Source organism: Salvelinus fontinalis, chromosome 9 (assembly GCF_029448725.1).
Source record: "Salvelinus fontinalis isolate EN_2023a chromosome 9, ASM2944872v1, whole genome shotgun sequence".
NCBI lineage: Eukaryota > Metazoa > Chordata > Actinopteri > Salmoniformes > Salmonidae > Salvelinus > Salvelinus fontinalis.
In genome coordinates this window covers 3,800,106-3,821,459 of record NC_074673.1, presented here as the reverse complement: position 1 = coordinate 3,821,459, position 21,354 = coordinate 3,800,106, and the positions used below count along the sequence as shown (strand labels likewise).

At 40.3% G+C, this 21,354-nt stretch overlaps 1 protein-coding gene across 2 annotated transcripts in view; it reads left to right on the top strand.

Moving 5' to 3' along the window:
* LOC129861914 (caprin-1-like) overlaps window positions 1-21,354 on the top strand; it is a 58,397-nt gene that overhangs the window by 18,150 nt on the left and 18,893 nt on the right. The gene's annotated exons all lie outside the window — the stretch shown is intronic.

Sequence of the window (21,354 nt, the reverse complement as noted above, 5' to 3'; positions counted from 1 at the left end):
ATATCACGATACTCGTTAGTGTTGTGGCAAGGAAGCAAAACGTAAAGCAGATTTTTAACTTCTTTTTTATGAAAAAACAGCCTTAATGTTTCAATCAAAAAGCATTGTTGTCGTCCAGAGTCACTTGTATTTTAGAGATGAACGATATATCGGTGAACATATCGGAATCGGACGTTATTAGCTAAAAATGGCAGCATCTGCATCGGCCCGATGTCTAGTTTTAACGCTGATGCGCAAAACGATGTCAAAGCTCACATACCTGCCTACCTATATAACGTAGGTAGATGAGGTGCCTACCTATATAACGTAGGTAGATGAGGTGCATACCTATATAACGTAGGTAGATGAGGTGCCTACCTATATAACGTAGGTAGATGAGGTGCCTACCTATATAACGTAGGTAGATGAGGTGCCTACCTATATAACGTAGGTAGATGAGGTGCATGCCTATATATAACGTAGGTAGATGAGGTGCATGCCTATATAACGTAGGTAGATGAGGTACCTACCTATATAACGTAGGTAGATGAGGTGCATGCCTATATAACGTAGGTAGATGAGGTGCATGCCTATATAACGTAGGTAGATGAGGTGCCTACCTATATAACGTAGGTAGATGAGGTACCTACCTATATAACGTAGGTAGATGAGGTACATACCTATATAACGTAGGTAGATGAGGTACCTACCTATATATAACGTAGGTAGATGAGGTGCCTACCTATATATAACGTAGGTAGATGAGGTGCATACCTATATATATAACGTAGGTAGATGAGGTGCATACCTATATATAACGTAGGTAGATGAGGTGCATACCTATATAACGTAGGTAGATGAGGTGCATACCTATATAACGTAGGTAGATGAGGTGCCTACCTATATAACGTAGGTAGATGAGGTGCATACCTATATATAACGTAGGTAGATGAGGTGCATACCTATATATAACGTAGGTAGATGAGGTGCATACCTATATATAACGTAGGTAGATGAGGTGCATACCTATATATAACGTAGGTAGATGAGGTACATACCTATATAACGTAGGTAGATGAGGTGCATACCTATATATAACGTAGGTAGATGAGGTGCATACCTATATAACGTAGGTAGATGAGGTGCATACCTATATATAACGTAGGTAGATGAGGTACCTACCTATATAACGTAGGTAGATGAGGTACATACCTATATAACGTAGGTAGATGAGGTGCATACCTATATATAACGTAGGTAGATGAGGTGCCTACCTATATAACGTAGGTAGATGAGGTACATACCTATATAACGTAGGTAGATGAGGTGCATACCTATATATAACGTAGGTAGATGAGGTACCTACCTATATAACGTAGGTAGATGAGGTACATACCTATATAACGTAGGTAGATGAGGTGCCTACCTATATAACGTAGGTAGATGAGGTGCATACCTATATAACGTAGGTAGATGAGGTGCCTACCTATATAACGTAGGTAGATGAGGTACATACCTATATAACGTAGGTAGATGAGGTGCATACCTATATAACGTAGGTAGATGAGGTGCATACCTATATAACGTAGGTAGATGAGGTGCATGCCTATATAACGTAGGTAGATGAGGTACCTACCTATATAACGTAGGTAGATGAGGTGCATGCCTATATAACGTAGGTAGATGAGGTGCCTACCTATATAACGTAGGTAGATGAGGTACCTACCTATATAACGTAGGTAGATGAGGTGCATACCTATATAACGTAGGTAGATGAGGTGCCTACCTATATAACGTAGGTAGATGAGGTGCCTACCTATATATAACGTAGGTAGATGAGGTACATGCCTATATAACGTAGGTAGATGAGGTGCATGCCTATATAACGTAGGTAGATGAGGTGCCTATATATAACGTAGGTAGATGAGGTGCATACCTATATAACGTAGGTAGATGAGGTACCTACCTATATAACGTAGGTAGATGAGGTGCATACCTATATAACGTAGGTAGATGAGGTGCATACCTATATAACGTAGGTAGATGAGGTGCATACCTATATAACGTAGGTAGATGAGGTGCATACCTATATAACGTAGGTAGATGAGGTGCATGCCTATATAACGTAGGTAGATGAGGTGCATACCTATATAACGTAGGTAGATGAGGTGCATACCTATATATAACGTAGGTAGATGAGGTACATACCTATATAACGTAGGTAGATGAGGTGCATACCTATATAACGTAGGTAGATGAGGTGCATACCTATATAACGTAGGTAGATGAGGTGCATGCCTATATAACGTAGGTAGATGAGGTGCATGCCTATATAACGTAGGTAGATGAGGTGCATGCCTATATAACGTAGGTAGATGAGGTGCATACCTATATAACGTAGGTAGATGAGGTACCTACCTATATAACGTAGGTAGATGAGGTGCCTATATATAACGTAGGTAGATGAGGTGCATACCTATATAACGTAGGTAGATGAGGTGCATGCCTATATAACGTAGGTAGATGAGGTGCATACCTATATATAACGTAGGTAGATGAGGTGCATACCTATATAACGTAGGTAGATGAGGTGCATACCTATATAACGTAGGTAGATGAGGTACCTACCTATATAACGTAGGTAGATGAGGTGCATGCCTATATAACGTAGGTAGATGAGGTGCCTACCTATATAACGTAGGTAGATGAGGTGCATGCCTATATAACGTAGGTAGATGAGGTGCCTATATATAACGTAGGTAGATGAGGTACCTACCTATATAACGTAGGTAGATGAGGTACATACCTATATAACGTAGGTAGATGAGGTGCATACCTATATAACGTAGGTAGATGAGGTGCATACCTATATAACGTAGGTAGATGAGGTACATACCTATATAACGTAGGTAGATGAGGTGCATACCTATATAACGTAGGTAGATGAGGTGCATACCTATATAACGTAGGTAGATGAGGTGCCTACCTATATAACGTAGGTAGATGAGGTGCATGCCTATATAACGTAGGTAGATGAGGTGCCTACCTATATAACGTAGGTAGATGAGGTGCCTACCTATATAACGTAGGTAGATGAGGTGCCTACCTATATAACGTAGGTAGATGAGGTGCCTACCTATATAACGTAGGTAGATGAGGTGCATACCTATATAACGTAGGTAGATGAGGTGCATACCTATATAACGTAGGTAGATGAGGTGCATACCTATATAACGTAGGTAGATGAGGTGCATACCTATATAACGTAGGTAGATGAGGTGCATGCCTATATAACGTAGGTAGATGAGGTACCTACCTATATAACGTAGGTAGATGAGGTGCATACCTATATAACGTAGGTAGATGAGGTGCATACCTATATAACGTAGGTAGATGAGGTGCATACCTATATAACGTAGGTAGATGAGGTGCATACCTATATAACGTAGGTAGATGAGGTGCATACCTATATAACGTAGGTAGATGAGGTGCATACCTATATAACGTAGGTAGATGAGGTGCATACCTATATAACGTAGGTAGATGAGGTGCATACCTATATAACGTAGGTAGATGAGGTGCATACCTATATAACGTAGGTAGATGAGGTGCATACCTATATAACGTAGGTAGATGAGGTGCATACCTATATAACGTAGGTAGATGAGGTACATACCTATATAACGTAGGTAGATGAGGTGCATACCTATATATAACGTAGGTAGATGAGGTACCTACCTATATAACGTAGGTAGATGAGGTGCATACCTATATATAACGTAGGTAGATGAGGTGCATACCTATATATAACGTAGGTAGATGAGGTGCCTACCTATATAACGTAGGTAGATGAGGTACATACCTATATATAACGTAGGTAGATGAGGTGCATACCTATATATAACGTAGGTAGATGAGGTACCTACCTATATAACGTAGGTAGATGAGGTACATACCTATATAACGTAGGTAGATGAGGTGCCTACCTATATAACGTAGGTAGATGAGGTGCATACCTATATAACGTAGGTAGATGAGGTGCCTACCTATATAACGTAGGTAGATGAGGTACATACCTATATAACGTAGGTAGATGAGGTGCATACCTATATAACGTAGGTAGATGAGGTGCATGCCTATATAACGTAGGTAGATGAGGTACCTACCTATATAACGTAGGTAGATGAGGTGCATGCCTATATAACGTAGGTAGATGAGGTGCCTACCTATATAACGTAGGTAGATGAGGTACCTACCTATATAACGTAGGTAGATGAGGTGCATACCTATATAACGTAGGTAGATGAGGTGCATACCTATATAACGTAGGTAGATGAGGTGCCTACCTATATAACGTAGGTAGATGAGGTGCCTACCTATATATAACGTAGGTAGATGAGGTACATGCCTATATAACGTAGGTAGATGAGGTGCATGCCTATATAACGTAGGTAGATGAGGTGCCTATATATAACGTAGGTAGATGAGGTGCATACCTATATAACGTAGGTAGATGAGGTACCTACCTATATAACGTAGGTAGATGAGGTGCATACCTATATAACGTAGGTAGATGAGGTGCATACCTATATAACGTAGGTAGATGAGGTGCATACCTATATAACGTAGGTAGATGAGGTGCATGCCTATATAACGTAGGTAGATGAGGTGCATACCTATATAACGTAGGTAGATGAGGTGCATACCTATATATAACGTAGGTAGATGAGGTACATACCTATATAACGTAGGTAGATGAGGTGCATACCTATATAACGTAGGTAGATGAGGTGCATACCTATATAACGTAGGTAGATGAGGTGCATGCCTATATAACGTAGGTAGATGAGGTGCATGCCTATATAACGTAGGTAGATGAGGTGCATGCCTATATAACGTAGGTAGATGAGGTGCATACCTATATAACGTAGGTAGATGAGGTACCTACCTATATAACGTAGGTAGATGAGGTGCCTATATATAACGTAGGTAGATGAGGTGCATACCTATATAACGTAGGTAGATGAGGTGCATGCCTATATAACGTAGGTAGATGAGGTGCATACCTATATATAACGTAGGTAGATGAGGTGCATACCTATATAACGTAGGTAGATGAGGTGCATACCTATATAACGTAGGTAGATGAGGTACCTACCTATATAACGTAGGTAGATGAGGTGCCTATATATAACGTAGGTAGATGAGGTGCATACCTATATAACGTAGGTAGATGAGGTACCTACCTATATAACGTAGGTAGATGAGGTGCATGCCTATATAACGTAGGTAGATGAGGTGCCTACCTATATAACGTAGGTAGATGAGGTGCATGCCTATATAACGTAGGTAGATGAGGTGCCTATATATAACGTAGGTAGATGAGGTACCTACCTATATAACGTAGGTAGATGAGGTACATACCTATATAACGTAGGTAGATGAGGTGCATACCTATATAACGTAGGTAGATGAGGTGCATGCCTATATAACGTAGGTAGATGAGGTACATACCTATATAACGTAGGTAGATGAGGTGCCTGCCTATATAACGTAGGTAGATGAGGTGCATACCTATATATAACGTAGGTAGATGAGGTACATGCCTATATATAACGTAGGTAGATGAGGTACCTACCTATATAACGTAGGTAGATGAGGTGCATGCCTATATAACGTAGGTAGATGAGGTGCCTACCTATATAACGTAGGTAGATGAGGTGCATGCCTATATAACGTAGGTAGATGAGGTGCCTATATATAACGTAGGTAGATGAGGTACCTACCTATATAACGTAGGTAGATGAGGTACATACCTATATAACGTAGGTAGATGAGGTGCATACCTATATAACGTAGGTAGATGAGGTGCATGCCTATATAACGTAGGTAGATGAGGTACATACCTATATAACGTAGGTAGATGAGGTGCATACCTATATAACGTAGGTAGATGAGGTGCATACCTATATAACGTAGGTAGATGAGGTGCCTACCTATATAACGTAGGTAGATGAGGTGCATGCCTATATAACGTAGGTAGATGAGGTGCCTACCTATATAACGTAGGTAGATGAGGTGCCTACCTATATAACGTAGGTAGATGAGGTGCCTACCTATATAACGTAGGTAGATGAGGTGCCTACCTATATAACGTAGGTAGATGAGGTGCATACCTATATAACGTAGGTAGATGAGGTGCATACCTATATAACGTAGGTAGATGAGGTGCATACCTATATAACGTAGGTAGATGAGGTGCATACCTATATAACGTAGGTAGATGAGGTGCATGCCTATATAACGTAGGTAGATGAGGTACCTACCTATATAACGTAGGTAGATGAGGTGCATACCTATATAACGTAGGTAGATGAGGTGCATACCTATATAACGTAGGTAGATGAGGTGCATACCTATATAACGTAGGTAGATGAGGTGCATACCTATATAACGTAGGTAGATGAGGTGCATACCTATATATAACGTAGGTAGATGAGGTGCATACCTATATAACGTAGGTAGATGAGGTGCATACCTATATATAACGTAGGTAGATGAGGTACCTACCTATATAACGTAGGTAGATGAGGTGCCTACCTATATAACGTAGGTAGATGAGGTGCATACCTATATAACGTAGGTAGATGAGGTACCTACCTATATAACGTAGGTAGATGAGGTGCATGCCTATATAACGTAGGTAGATGAGGTACCTACCTATATAACGTAGGTAGATGAGGTGCATACCTATATAACGTAGGTAGATGAGGTGCATACCTATATAACGTAGGTAGATGAGGTGCATACCTATATATAACGTAGGTAGATGAGGTGCATACCTATATAACGTAGGTAGATGAGGTGCATACCTATATAACGTAGGTAGATGAGGTGCATACCTATATATAACGTAGGTAGATGAGGTGCATACCTATATAACGTAGGTAGATGAGGTGCATACCTATATAACGTAGGTAGATGAGGTGCATACCTATATAACGTAGGTAGATGAGGTGCATACCTATATAACGTAGGTAGATGAGGTGCATACCTATATATAATGTAGGTAGATGAGGTGCATACCTATATAACGTAGGTAGATGAGGTGCATACCTATATAATACGTAGGTAGATGAGGTACCTACCTATATAACGTAGGTAGATGAGGTGCCTACCTATATAACGTAGGTAGATGAGGTGCCTACCTATATAACGTAGGTAGATGAGGTACCTACCTATATAACGTAGGTAGATGAGGTGCATGCCTATATAACGTAGGTAGATGAGGTACCTACCTATATAACGTAGGTAGATGAGGTGCATACCTATATAACGTAGGTAGATGAGGTGCATACTTATATAACGTAGGTAGATTAGGTGCATACCTATATAACGTAGGTAGATGAGGTGCATACCTATATAACGTAGGTAGATGAGGTGCATACCTATATATAACGTAGGTAGATGAGGTGCATACCTATATATAACGTAGGTAGATGAGGTACCTACCTATATAACGTAGGTAGATGAGGTGCCTACCTATATAACGTAGGTAGATGAGGTGCATACCTATATAACGTAGGTAGATGAGGTACCTACCTATATAACGTAGGTAGATGAGGTGCATGCCTATATAACGTAGGTAGATGAGGTACCTACCTATATAACGTAGGTAGATGAGGTGCATACCTATATAACGTAGGTAGATGAGGTGCATACCTATATATAACGTAGGTAGATGAGGTGCATACCTATATAACGTAGGTAGATGAGGTGCATACCTATATAACGTAGGTAGATGAGGTGCATACCTATATAACGTAGGTAGATGAGGTGCATACCTATATAACGTAGGTAGATGAGGTGCATACCTATATAACGTAGGTAGATGAGGTGCATACCTATATATAACGTAGGTAGATGAGGTGCATACCTATATAACGTAGGTAGATGAGGTGCATACCTATATATAACGTAGGTAGATGAGGTACCTACCTATATAACGTAGGTAGATGAGGTGCCTACCTATATAACGTAGGTAGATGAGGTGCATACCTATATAACGTAGGTAGATGAGGTACCTACCTATATAACGTAGGTAGATGAGGTGCATGCCTATATAACGTAGGTAGATGAGGTACCTACCTATATAACGTAGGTAGATGAGGTGCATACCTATATAACGTAGGTAGATGAGGTGCATACCTATATAACGTAGGTAGATGAGGTGCATACCTATATAACGTAGGTAGATGAGGTGCATACCTATATAACGTAGGTAGATGAGGTGCATACCTATATATAACGTAGGTAGATGAGGTGCATACCTATATATAACGTAGGTAGATGAGGTACCTACCTATATAACGTAGGTAGATGAGGTGCCTACCTATATAACGTAGGTAGATGAGGTGCCTACCTATATAACGTAGGTAGATGAGGTACCTACCTATATAACGTAGGTAGATGAGGTGCATGCCTATATAACGTAGGTAGATGAGGTACCTACCTATATAACGTAGGTAGATGAGGTGCATACCTATATAACGTAGGTAGATGAGGTGCATACCTATATAACGTAGGTAGATGAGGTGCATACCTATATAACGTAGGTAGATGAGGTGCATACCTATATAACGTAGGTAGATGAGGTGCATACCTATATATAACGTAGGTAGATGAGGTGCATACCTATATATAACGTAGGTAGATGAGGTACCTACCTATATAACGTAGGTAGATGAGGTGCCTACCTATATAACGTAGGTAGATGAGGTGCCTACCTATATAACGTAGGTAGATGAGGTACCTACCTATATAACGTAGGTAGATGAGGTGCATGCCTATATAACGTAGGTAGATGAGGTACCTACCTATATAACGTAGGTAGATGAGGTGCATGCCTATATATAACGTAGGTAGATGAGGTGCCTACCTATATAACGTAGGTAGATGAGGTACCTACCTATATAACGTAGGTAGATGAGGTGCCTACCTATATAACGTAGGTAGATGAGGTACCTACCTATATAACGTAGGTAGATGAGGTGCATACCTATATAACGTAGGTAGATGAGGTGCCTACCTATATAACGTAGGTAGATGAGGTACCTACCTATATAACGTAGGTAGATGAGGTGCCTACCTATATAACGTAGGTAGATGAGGTACCTACCTATATAACGTAGGTAGATGAGGTGCCTACCTATATAACGTAGGTAGATGAGGTGCCTACCTATATAACGTAGGTAGATGAGGTGCATACCTATATAACGTAGGTAGATGAGGTGCATACCTATATAACGTAGGTAGATGAGGTACATACCTATATAACGTAGGTAGATGAGGTGCATGCCTATATATAACGTAGGTAGATGAGGTACCTACCTATATAACGTAGGTAGATGAGGTGCATGCCTATATAACGTAGGTAGATGAGGTACCTACCTATATAACGTAGGTAGATGAGGTACATACCTATTATAACGTAGGTAGATGAGGTGCCTACCTATATAACGTAGGTAGATGAGGTACCTACCTATATAACGTAGGTAGATGAGGTGCATGCCTATATAACGTAGGTAGATGAGGTACCTACCTATATAACGTAGGTAGATGAGGTACATACCTATATATAACGTAGGTAGATGAGGTACCTACCTATATAACGTAGGTAGATGAGGTGCATACCTATATAACGTAGGTAGATGAGGTACATACCTATATAACGTAGGTAGATGAGGTGCATGCCTATATAACGTAGGTAGATGAGGTGCATGCCTATATAACGTAGGTAGATGAGGTACATACCTATATATAACGTAGGTAGATGAGGTGCCTACCTATATAACGTAGGTAGATGAGGTACCTACCTATATAACGTAGGTAGATGAGGTGCATACCTATATATAACGTAGGTAGATGAGGTGCATACCTATATAACGTAGGTAGATGAGGTGCATACCTATATAACGTAGGTAGATGAGGTGCATACCTATATAACGTAGGTAGATGAGGTGCATACCTATATAACGTAGGTAGATGAGGTGCATACCTATATAACGTAGGTAGATGAGGTACATACCTATATAACGTAGGTAGATGAGGTGCATACCTATATATAACGTAGGTAGATGAGGTACCTACCTATATAACGTAGGTAGATGAGGTACATACCTATATAACGTAGGTAGATGAGGTGCATACCTATATATAACGTAGGTAGATGAGGTGCATACCTATATATAACGTAGGTAGATGAGGTACCTACCTATATAACGTAGGTAGATGAGGTACATACCTATATAACGTAGGTAGATGAGGTGCCTACCTATATAACGTAGGTAGATGAGGTGCATACCTATATAACGTAGGTAGATGAGGTGCATACCTATATAACGTAGGTAGATGAGGTGCCTACCTATATAACGTAGGTAGATGAGGTACATACCTATATAACGTAGGTAGATGAGGTGCATACCTATATAACGTAGGTAGATGAGGTGCATGCCTATATAACGTAGGTAGATGAGGTACCTACCTATATAACGTAGGTAGATGAGGTGCATGCCTATATAACGTAGGTAGATGAGGTGCCTACCTATATAACGTAGGTAGATGAGGTGCCTACCTATATAACGTAGGTAGATGAGGTACCTACCTATATAACGTAGGTAGATGAGGTGCATACCTATATAACGTAGGTAGATGAGGTGCCTACCTATATAACGTAGGTAGATGAGGTGCCTACCTATATATAACGTAGGTAGATGAGGTACATGCCTATATAACGTAGGTAGATGAGGTGCATGCCTATATAACGTAGGTAGATGAGGTGCCTATATATAACGTAGGTAGATGAGGTGCATACCTATATAACGTAGGTAGATGAGGTACCTACCTATATAACGTAGGTAGATGAGGTGCATACCTATATAACGTAGGTAGATGAGGTGCATACCTATATAACGTAGGTAGATGAGGTGCATACCTATATAACGTAGGTAGATGAGGTGCATGCCTATATAACGTAGGTAGATGAGGTGCATACCTATATAACGTAGGTAGATGAGGTGCATACCTATATATAACGTAGGTAGATGAGGTACATACCTATATAACGTAGGTAGATGAGGTGCATACCTATATAACGTAGGTAGATGAGGTGCATACCTATATAACGTAGGTAGATGAGGTGCATGCCTATATAACGTAGGTAGATGAGGTGCATGCCTATATAACGTAGGTAGATGAGGTGCATGCCTATATAACGTAGGTAGATGAGGTGCATACCTATATAACGTAGGTAGATGAGGTACCTACCTATATAACGTAGGTAGATGAGGTGCCTATATATAACGTAGGTAGATGAGGTGCATACCTATATAACGTAGGTAGATGAGGTGCATGCCTATATAACGTAGGTAGATGAGGTGCATACCTATATATAACGTAGGTAGATGAGGTGCATACCTATATAACGTAGGTAGATGAGGTGCATACCTATATAACGTAGGTAGATGAGGTACCTACCTATATAACGTAGGTAGATGAGGTGCCTATATATAACGTAGGTAGATGAGGTGCATACCTATATAACGTAGGTAGATGAGGTACCTACCTATATAACGTAGGTAGATGAGGTGCATGCCTATATAACGTAGGTAGATGAGGTGCCTACCTATATAACGTAGGTAGATGAGGTGCATGCCTATATAACGTAGGTAGATGAGGTGCCTATATATAACGTAGGTAGATGAGGTACCTACCTATATAACGTAGGTAGATGAGGTACATACCTATATAACGTAGGTAGATGAGGTGCATGCCTATATAACGTAGGTAGATGAGGTACATACCTATATAACGTAGGTAGATGAGGTGCCTGCCTATATAACGTAGGTAGATGAGGTGCATACCTATATATAACGTAGGTAGATGAGGTACATGCCTATATATAACGTAGGTAGATGAGGTACCTACCTATATAACGTAGGTAGATGAGGTGCATGCCTATATAACGTAGGTAGATGAGGTGCCTACCTATATAACGTAGGTAGATGAGGTGCATGCCTATATAACGTAGGTAGATGAGGTGCCTATATATAACGTAGGTAGATGAGGTACCTACCTATATAACGTAGGTAGATGAGGTACATACCTATATAACGTAGGTAGATGAGGTGCATACCTATATAACGTAGGTAGATGAGGTGCATGCCTATATAACGTAGGTAGATGAGGTACATACCTATATAACGTAGGTAGATGAGGTGCATACCTATATAACGTAGGTAGATGAGGTGCCTACCTATATAACGTAGGTAGATGAGGTGCATGCCTATATAACGTAGGTAGATGAGGTGCCTACCTATATAACGTAGGTAGATGAGGTGCCTACCTATATAACGTAGGTAGATGAGGTGCCTACCTATATAACGTAGGTAGATGAGGTGCCTACCTATATAACGTAGGTAGATGAGGTGCATACCTATATAACGTAGGTAGATGAGGTGCATACCTATATAACGTAGGTAGATGAGGTGCATACCTATATAACGTAGGTAGATGAGGTGCATACCTATATAACGTAGGTAGATGAGGTGCATGCCTATATAACGTAGGTAGATGAGGTACCTACCTATATAACGTAGGTAGATGAGGTGCATACCTATATAACGTAGGTAGATGAGGTGCATACCTATATAACGTAGGTAGATGAGGTGCATACCTATATAACGTAGGTAGATGAGGTGCATACCTATATAACGTAGGTAGATGAGGTGCATACCTATATATAACGTAGGTAGATGAGGTGCATACCTATATAACGTAGGTAGATGAGGTGCATACCTATATATAACGTAGGTAGATGAGGTACCTACCTATATAACGTAGGTAGATGAGGTGCCTACCTATATAACGTAGGTAGATGAGGTGCATACCTATATAACGTAGGTAGATGAGGTACCTACCTATATAACGTAGGTAGATGAGGTGCATGCCTATATAACGTAGGTAGATGAGGTACCTGCCTATATAACGTAGGTAGATGAGGTGCATACCTATATAACGTAGGTAGATGAGGTGCATACCTATATAACGTAGGTAGATGAGGTGCATACCTATATATAACGTAGGTAGATGAGGTGCATACCTATATAACGTAGGTAGATGAGGTGCATACCTATATAACGTAGGTAGATGAGGTGCATACCTATATATAACGTAGGTAGATGAGGTGCATACCTATATAACGTAGGTAGATGAGGTGCATACCTATATAACGTAGGTAGATGAGGTGCATACCTATATAACGTAGGTAGATGAGGTGCATACCTATATAACGTAGGTAGATGAGGTGCATACCTATATAACGTAGGTAGATGAGGTGCATACCTATATAACGTAGGTAGATGAGGTGCATACCTATATATAACGTAGGTAGATGAGGTACCTACCTATATAACGTAGGTAGATGAGGTGCCTACCTATATAACGTAGGTAGATGAGGTGCATACCTATATAACGTAGGTAGATGAGGTGCATACCTATATATAACGTAGGTAGATGAGGTACCTACCTATATAACGTAGGTAGATCAGGTACATACCTATATAACGTAGGTAGATGAGGTGCATACCTATATATAACGTAGGTAGATGAGGTGCATACCTATATATAACGTAGGTAGATGAGGTGCCTACCTATATAACGTAGGTAGATGAGGTACATACCTATATAACGTAGGTAGATGAGGTGCATACCTATATATAACGTAGGTAGATGAGGTACCTACCTATATAACGTAGGTAGATGAGGTACATACCTATATAACGTAGGTAGATGAGGTGCCTACCTATATAACGTAGGTAGATGAGGTGCATACCTATATAACGTAGGTAGATGAGGTGCATACCTATATAACGTAGGTAGATGAGGTGCCTACCTATATAACGTAGGTAGATGAGGTACATACCTATATAACGTAGGTAGATGAGGTGCATACCTATATAACGTAGGTAGATGAGGTGCATGCCTATATAACGTAGGTAGATGAGGTACCTACCTATATAACGTAGGTAGATGAGGTGCATGCCTATATAACGTAGGTAGATGAGGTGCCTGCCTATATAACGTAGGTAGATGAGGTGCCTACCTATATAACGTAGGTAGATGAGGTACCTACCTATATAACGTAGGTAGATGAGGTGCATACCTATATAACGTAGGTAGATGAGGTGCCTACCTATATAACGTAGGTAGATGAGGTGCCTACCTATATATAACGTAGGTAGATGAGGTACATGCCTATATAACGTAGGTAGATGAGGTGCATGCCTATATAACGTAGGTAGATGAGGTGCCTATATATAACGTAGGTAGATGAGGTGCATACCTATATAACGTAGGTAGATGAGGTACCTACCTATATAACGTAGGTAGATGAGGTGCATACCTATATAACGTAGGTAGATGAGGTGCATACCTATATAACGTAGGTAGATGAGGTGCATACCTATATAACGTAGGTAGATGAGGTGCATGCCTATATAACGTAGGTAGATGAGGTGCATACCTATATAACGTAGGTAGATGAGGTGCATACCTATATATAACGTAGGTAGATGAGGTACATACCTATATAACGTAGGTAGATGAGGTGCATACCTATATAACGTAGGTAGATGAGGTGCATACCTATATAACGTAGGTAGATGAGGTGCATGCCTATATAACGTAGGTAGATGAGGTGCATGCCTATATAACGTAGGTAGATGAGGTGCATGCCTATATAACGTAGGTAGATGAGGTGCATACCTATATAACGTAGGTAGATGAGGTACCTACCTATATAACGTAGGTAGATGAGGTGCCTATATATAACGTAGGTAGATGAGGTGCATACCTATATAACGTAGGTAGATGAGGTGCATGCCTATATAACGTAGGTAGATGAGGTGCATACCTATATATAACGTAGGTAGATGAGGTGCATACCTATATAACGTAGGTAGATGAGGTGCATACCTATATAACGTAGGTAGATGAGGTACCTACCTATATAACGTAGGTAGATGAGGTGCCTATATATAACGTAGGTAGATGAGGTGCATACCTATATAACGTAGGTAGATGAGGTACCTACCTATATAACGTAGGTAGATGAGGTGCATGCCTATATAACGTAGGTAGATGAGGTGCCTACCTATATAACGTAGGTAGATGAGGTGCATGCCTATATAACGTAGGTAGATGAGGTGCCTATATATAACGTAGGTAGATGAGGTACCTACCTATATAACGTAGGTAGATGAGGTACATACCTATATAACGTAGGTAGATGAGGTGCATACCTATATAACGTAGGTAGATGAGGTGCATGCCTATATAACGTAGGTAGATGAGGTACATACCTATATAACGTAGGTAGATGAGGTGCCTGCCTATATAACGTAGGTAGATGAGGTGCATACCTATATATAACGTAGGTAGATGAGGTACATGCCTATATATAACGTAGGTAGATGAGGTACCTACCTATATAACGTAGGTAGATGAGGTGCATGCCTATATAACGTAGGTAGATGAGGTGCCTACCTATATAACGTAGGTAGATGAGGTGCATGCCTATATAACGTAGGTAGATGAGGTGCCTATATATAACGTAGGTAGATGAGGTACCTACCTATATAACGTAGGTAGATGAGGTACATACCTATATAACGTAGGTAGATGAGGTGCATACCTATATAACGTAGGTAGATGAGGTGCATGCCTATATAACGTAGGTAGATGAGGTACATACCTATATAACGTAGGTAGATGAGGTGCATACCTATATAACGTAGGTAGATGAGGTGCCTACCTATATAACGTAGGTAGATGAGGTGCATGCCTATATAACGTAGGTAGATGAGGTGCCTACCTATATAACGTAGGTAGATGAGGTGCCTACCTATATAACGTAGGTAGATGAGGTGCCTACCTATATAACGTAGGTAGATGAGGTGCCTACCTATATAACGTAGGTAGATGAGGTGCATACCTATATAACGTAGGTAGATGAGGTGCATACCTATATAACGTAGGTAGATGAGGTGCATACCTATATAACGTAGGTAGATGAGGTGCATACCTATATAACGTAGGTAGATGAGGTGCATGCCTATATAACGTAGGTAGATGAGGTACCTACCTATATAACGTAGGTAGATGAGGTGCATACCTATATAACGTAGGTAGATGAGGTGCATACCTATATAACGTAGGTAGATGAGGTGCATACCTATATAACGTAGGTAGATGAGGTGCATACCTATATAACGTAGGTAGATGAGGTGCATACCTATATATAACGTAGGTAGATGAGGTGCATACCTATATAACGTAGGTAGATGAGGTGCATACCTATATATAACGTAGGTAGATGAGGTACCTACCTATATAACGTAGGTAGATGAGGTGCCTACCTATATAACGTAGGTAGATGAGGTGCATACCTATATAACGTAGGTAGATGAGGTACCTACCTATATAACGTAGGTAGATGAGGTGCATGCCTATATAACGTAGGTAGATGAGGTACCTGCCTATATAACGTAGGTAGATGAGGTGCATACCTATATAACGTAGGTAGATGAGGTGCATACCTATATAACGTAGGTAGATGAGGTGCATACCTATATATAACGTAGGTAGATGAGGTGCATACCTATATAACGTAGGTAGATGAGGTGCATACCTATATAACGTAGGTAGATGAGGTGCATACCTATATATAACGTAGGTAGATGAGGTGCATACCTATATAACGTAGGTAGATGAGGTGCATACCTATATAACGTAGGTAGATGAGGTGCATACCTATATAACGTAGGTAGATGAGGTGCATACCTATATAACGTAGGTAGATGAGGTGCATACCTATATAACGTAGGTAGATGAGGTGCATACCTATATATAACGTAGGTAGATGAGGTGCATACCTATATAACGTAGGTAGATGAGGTGCATACCTATATATAACGTAGGTAGATGAGGTACCTACCTATATAACGTAGGTAGATGAGGTGCCTACCTATATAACGTAGGTAGATGAGGTGCATACCTATATAACGTAGGTAGATGAGGTACCTACCTATATAACGTAGGTAGATGAGGTGCATGCCTATATAACGTAGGTAGATGAGGTACCTACCTATATAACGTAGGTAGATGAGGTGCATACCTATATAACGTAGGTAGATGAGGTGCATACTTATATAACGTAGGTAGATGAGGTGCATACCTATATAACGTAGGTAGATGAGGTGCATACCTATATAACGTAGGTAGATGAGGTGCATACCTATATATAACGTAGGTAGATGAGGTGCATACCTATATATAACGTAGGTAGATGAGGTACCTACCTATATAACGTAGGTAGATGAGGTGCCTACCTATATAACGTAGGTAGATGAGGTGCATACCTATATAACGTAGGTAGATGAGGTACCTACCTATATAACGTAGGTAGATGAGGTGCATGCCTATATAACGTAGGTAGATGAGGTACCTACCTATATAACGTAGGTAGATGAGGTGCATACCTATATAACGTAGGTAGATGAGGTGCATACCTATATATAACGTAGGTAGATGAGGTGCATACCTATATAACGTAGGTAGATGAGGTGCATACCTATATAACGTAGGTAGATGAGGTGCATACCTATATAACGTAGGTAGATGAGGTGCATACCTATATAACGTAGGTAGATGAGGTGCATACCTATATAACGTAGGTAGATGAGGTGCATACCTATATATAACGTAGGTAGATGAGGTGCATACCTATATAACGTAGGTAGATGAGGTGCATACCTATATATAACGTAGGTAGATGAGGTACCTACCTATATAACGTAGGTAGATGAGGTGCCTACCTATATAACGTAGGTAGATGAGGTGCATACCTATATAACGTAGGTAGATGAGGTACCTACCTATATAACGTAGGTAGATGAGGTGCATGCCTATATAACGTAGGTAGATGAGGTACCTACCTATATAACGTAGGTAGATGAGGTGCATACCTATATAACGTAGGTAGATGAGGTGCATACCTATATAACGTAGGTAGATGAGGTGCATACCTATATAACGTAGGTAGATGAGGTGCATACCTATATAACGTAGGTAGATGAGGTGCATACCTATATATAACGTAGGTAGATGAGGTGCATACCTATATATAACGTAGGTAGATGAGGTACCTACCTATATAACGTAGGTAGATGAGGTGCCTACCTATATAACGTAGGTAGATGAGGTGCCTACCTATATAACGTAGGTAGATGAAGAACCTACCTATATAACGTAGGTAGATGAGGTGCATGCCTATATAACGTAGGTAGATGAGGTACCTACCTATATAACGTAGGTAGATGAGGTGCATGCCTATATTTAACGTAGGTAGATGAGGTGCCTACCTATATAACGTAGGTAGATGAGGTACCTACCTATATAACGTAGGTAGATGAGGTGCCTACCTATATAACGTAGGTAGATGAGGTACCTACCTATATAACGTAGGTAGATGAGGTGCATACCTATATATAACGTAGGTAGATGAGGTGCCTACCTATATAACGTAGGTAGATGAGGTACCTACCTATATAACGTAGGTAGATGAGGTGCCTACCTATATAACGTAGGTAGATGAGGTACCTACCTATATAACGTAGGTAGATGAGGTGCCTACCTATATAACGTAGGTAGATGAGGTGCCTACCTATATAACGTAGGTAGATGAGGTGCATACCTATATAACGTAGGTAGATGAGGTGCATACCTATATAACGTAGGTAGATGAGGTACATACCTATATAACGTAGGTAGATGAGGTGCATGCCTATATATAACGTAGGTAGATGAGGTACCTACCTATATAACGTAGGTAGATGAGGTGCATGCCTATATAACGTAGGTAGATGAGGTACCTACCTATATAACGTAGGTAGATGAGGTACATACCTATATATAACGTAGGTAGATGAGGTGCCTACCTATATAACGTAGGTAGATGAGGTACCTACCTATATAACGTAGGTAGATGAGGTGCATGCCTATATAACGTAGGTAGATGAGGTACCTACCTATATAACGTAGGTAGATGAGGTACATACCTATATATAACGTAGGTAGATGAGGTACCTACCTATATAACGTAGGTAGATGAGGTGCATACCTATATAACGTAGGTAGATGAGGTACATACCTATATAACGTAGGTAGATGAGGTGCATGCCTATATAACGTAGGTAGATGAGGTGCATGCCTATATAACGTAGGTAGATGAGGTACATACCTATATATAACGTAGGTAGATGAGGTGCCTACCTATATAACGTAGGTAGATGAGGTGCATACCTATATATAACGTAGGTAGATGAGGTGCCTACCTATATAACGTAGGTAGATGAGGTACCTACCTATATAACGTAGGTAGATGAGGTACCTACCTATATAACGTAGGTAGATGAGGTACCTACCTATATAACGTAGGTAGATGAGGTGCATGCCTATATAACGTAGGTAGATGAGGTACCTACCTATATAACGTAGGTAGATGAGGTACCTACCTATATAACGTAGGTAGATGAGGTGCATACCTATATAACGTAGGTAGATGAGGTGCCTACCTATATAACGTAGGTAGATGAGGTGCCTACCTATATAACGTAGGTAGATGAGGTGCATGCCTATATAACGTAGGTAGATGAGGTGCATGCCTATATAACGTAGGTAGATGAGGTGCATACCTATATATAACGTAGGTAGATGAGGTACCTACCTATATAACGTAGGTAGATGAGGTGCCTACCTATATAACGTAGGTAGATGAGGTGCATACCTATATAACGTAGGTAGATGAGGTGCATGCCTATATAACGTAGGTAGATGAGGTGCATGCCTATATAACGTAGGTAGATGAGGTGCATACCTATATATAACGTAGGTAGATGAGGTGCCTACCTATATAACGTAGGTAGATGAGGTACCTACCTATATAACGTAGGTAGATGAGGTACCTACCTATATAACGTAGGTAGATGAGGTGCCTACCTATATAACGTAGGTAGATGAGGTACCTACCTATATAACGTAGGTAGATGAGGTGCCTACTTATATAACGTAGGTAGATGAGGTGCCTACCTATATAACGTAGGTAGATGAGGTGCATACCTATATAACGTAGGTAGATGAGGTGCATACCTATATAACGTAGGTAGATGAGGTGCATACCTATATAACGTAGGTAGATGAGGTGCATGCCTATATATAACGTAGGTAGATGAGGTACCTACCTATATAACGTAGGTAGATGAGGTGCATGCCTATATAACGTAGGTAGATGAGGTACCTACCTATATAACGTAGGTAGATGAGGTACCTACCTATATAACGTAGGTAGATGAGGTGCATACCTATATAACGTAGGTAGATGAGGTGCATGCCTATATAACGTAGGTAGATGAGGTGCATACCTATATAACGTAGGTAGATGAGGTGCCTACCTATATATAACGTAGGTAGATGAGGTGCCTACCTATATATAACGTAGGTAGATGAGGTGCATACCTATATAACGTAGGTAGATGAGGTGCATACCTATATAACGTAGGTAGATGAGGTGCCTACCTATATATAACGTAGGTAGATGAGGTGCATACCTATATAACGTAGGTAGATGAGGTGCCTACCTATATATAACGTAGGTAGATGAGGTGCCTACCTATATATAACGTAGGTAGATGAGGTGCCTACCTATATATAACGTAGGTAGATGAGGTGCATACCTATATAACGTAGGTAGATGAGGTGCATGCCTATATAACGTAGGTAGATGAGGTACCTACCTATATATAACGTAGGTAGATGAGGTGCATGCCTATATAACGTAGGTAGATGAGGTGCATACCTATATAACGTAGGTAGATGAGGTGCATGCCTATATATAACGTAGGTAGATGAGGTGCCTACCTATATAACGTAGGTAGATGAGGTGCATGCCTATATAACGTAGGTAGATGAGGTACATACCTATATAACATAGGTAGATGAGGTGCATACCTATATAACGTAGGTAGATGAGGTGCATACCTATATAACGTAGGTAGATGAGGTGCCTACCTATATATAACGTAGGTAGATGAGGTGCATACCTATATAACGTAGGTAGATGAGGTACATACCTATATAACATAGGTAGATGAGGTGCATACCTATATAACGTAGGTAGATGAGGTGCCTACCTATATATAACGTAGGTAGATGAGGTGCATACCTATATATAACGTAGGTAGATGAGGTACATACCTATAT